Genomic DNA, 3,248 nt, shown 5'->3' on the forward strand with positions numbered 1-3,248 from the left:
CTTGTGCTCTAGACCCTTCACCAGCCTCGTTGCCCTTCTCTGGACACGCTCCAGCACCTCAACGTCCTTCTTGTAGTGAGGGGCCCAAAACTGAACACAGTATTCGAGGTGCGGCCTCACCAGTGCCGAGTAATATATATGCTTTAAAAATTGCAGATGAAAATTACATTATTTTGTCTAATTTTGCTGATTGTAGGTGCTATTACAAACAATGATGAAGGATCAATAGAAAAAGTTAATTGTAATTTATTATTTTTCTCCTAGCAGTACCTATCTCCTTTTGAAATTTAATATACAATTTTTAGTTTTTTTGTGTAATAACCTATTTTTTTAACAAGCTACTTGCTTATTAGGTTGTAATTATGACTGACTAGATTGCCTAGACAAATAATTGACAATAAGACAAATCTTGTAAACAAGAACTAGCAGAGAAAATCAGTAATGTTTTAAGCTCTGAGAAATACTGGAGTTGATGCTTTTTACTTTTTAAGTCACCAGGTATATTTTATGTTAAAAACCATTAGAATATAATTGATTTTTCAAATGTGTCAAAAATAAATTGAAAATAAATTGTTTTCAGTACTGCCATTGTTTAACAGAATTTTCCACTGTTCTTTGGATCAAAGATAAGTGATACAGATTCCCTGGACTGTCCAAGGACCTCATTACATATTCTGTCACAAAACAAAACAAAAAACCCCTTTTAGAATATGAACTATTTTTCTATGCCTTCCTTTAGAAAGTTACTGCAGCAAAGATGAATACAATAAAAATTGGTGGAAAAGAAGGTTGAGGATTACCAATCTGGTTATATATGTCTGTTGAGACATCTGCTTTCGAGCACTGATCATTTTTTGAGGATATAAATTGTGCTCTGCTCTCAAATTAAAGATTTATTATTACTATTTAACCATTGAAAATTTCCAGCTAGTTACAGGTTGTTTTGGTATTTATTAAAAGTGCATTGGTGGGTGGCTGTTAGACATGCAGCAAAATATTTTCTTTAAAATTCTTTATTATTTAATAGTGTATTCATAGTCTAGCAAAGCAATCACTAAAATACCTGCCCACACATTTGACCTATCCTCAGAAAAGCCTGATACTTCAAACTGATTGCTACAGATTCTCATTTTAGCCCCTAGAATATGCGGTCACTTTCCAGACTGCGCAATAAAAACTGCTATGTAATTTGTATGAAGATATCTTTTGATATGGAGTGTTAGGCTGCCATATAACACAGAATACCTTTATTTTTCATATTCCTTCCTCCGTCTGTATGTGAGGTAATAGGAGAGATAAGGTAGATAATCAGAGGACTGGCAAAGGCTCTGTGTTTTTCCTTCCTCGTTTTTATTTTATGCTTTGAAATGATGGAAAATGCACTGTGAATAAATTTTTAGTATATTTGAATGAAGATTTAAAATTACCTGCAATTATTATTTTTTGGAAGGAGCTATTCGGAACGGGGACCTTCAATCTGTGTCTGTACGCCAGCCTGAAGGCTTGTCTTCTAAATCCAGAGCTCTAAAAGCATCAGCATTAAAATGGACTGTATAGGGGTGAGCAGAGCTATAACCGAGCTAAATATGTTGGCAGTTCTGCATCTGTCCCATGTATGTCCGTGCCATGATTGTTGTACACTGTATGCAGCCATGCCTGTTGGATCTTCAGTAGAGCGGATTTGGGTGAGAAACTGCCAGAGAGGAGGAGTTCGATTCACACGCTCAACGCAAGCATCAGTAGATGCATCTTCCTTCAGCCCTTAGGGGAAACGCATTGCTCTCCGAGGGCCATCGAGTGTCTAGGCGTTCAGGCAACAGAGATGAGGCGGGATAATGTGCTCTCCCCTTTGTCCTGAGAAAAAGAAACTGGTTCTAACATTTTGCTAGACTGTAAGAAGAAGGTGCCTCTTTCACTTCATTAAAGCAAGATGATCTCATACAGCTCTCCTTTATTACTCTCTGGCTGCTCGAAGCGTGCCTTACTCATCTGCTATGAGAATAGCTGAAAAATGTTCATTGGAACGTCATTCCTCAGTTTTAATGGGGAGGGAAGAAAATGCTCATGGCTGTCTCGAGCGTAAAGGAGAATGGAAATGATGAAGAAGGAGGGTCCTAGTTACGTTGGCTTGATCACTGTGTGAAATGATGCACGATTTTCCGTATTTTAGAGTGTATATAACCTGTAGGGTAGGTTTTGTAGTAAAAAATTTTGATAGGTCACAAAATTGTATGAGAGAGACATATTGTGCTGGAAAAATCTTGCTTTAAATAACAGTAATAACAGTAGTTTGCTTATATATGTTTGCTTATAGCCAAACATATAGAAAATGTAGCCTTGGCTCATTTCTGAGGACAGTGTAAGGAGCATCTTTTTCTGTTTTGTTCAGACTCTTGTTTGACAGTCAGTCTTCACTGGGGAGAATTGAGGGTGAGCTGGACTGTCAGGCATTTCATTTGTGTGAGGCTTTCTAGAATGGAAAATTGTACTCGTTGTTTACTGAGCAGAAACAACAACTTGCAACCCGCGATCTTTGAGTGCTCTCTTTCCTGCTTTGTAAAGTAAGGGCTTATGATAGTATTTACATTACAAGGATGTTTTGAAGAGAATCTAATTAGTTGTCTGTTGGCTTAATGCTGGCATGAAAAGGACTGTTGTAGTGTCTGAGTAACTACAAAAGAAAAATGGTAACGAGAACACTGACAAGTAAGTAGAGGCCTGATTCTAAAAGAGTTGGCTTAAAAATACTTCATGCCTAAGTATCATTGCATAAATAAGTCAAAATCCCATGCAAAAGAGGGTGCTTTTTGATCTGGCTAAAACTTTAATTTAAAATACCATTTTACATTAATTTTATTGAAATATAAACAGTGGAAGGTAATGAAAGATCTATTAGTTAATAAACAGACTTGAATTACTGTAAAGTTAGGAGTGATGAACAGCAATTTAGTAAGCTATTAAGAGTGTGAGGTATTCTGAGTAAACTAACTTTTGAAAAAGAGGGAATGAAATGGTTTTGCAACTACCTTTTACAATTAATGTTTGAGGCCTTGGAAGAGGCCTCTTCAAACTGTACAGTTTGAATAAATGTGCAGTTTTACAGCTTTAGCAAAGCTAAAAAGATTTCCAGTAAAAGTATTCCTAAACTAAAATATGCAACTAACATCAAAAGGAAAAGAGGAGGAACATGAAAGAAGTTCTGGAGGCAAGAAAAGGTGTGTAGGAGTTGCATATTCTTCTATTAACAG

This window comes from Aptenodytes forsteri, unplaced genomic scaffold (genome assembly GCF_000699145.1).
Source record: "Aptenodytes forsteri isolate BGI_AS27 unplaced genomic scaffold, ASM69914v1 Scaffold132, whole genome shotgun sequence".
Taxonomy (NCBI): Eukaryota; Metazoa; Chordata; class Aves; order Sphenisciformes; family Spheniscidae; genus Aptenodytes; species Aptenodytes forsteri.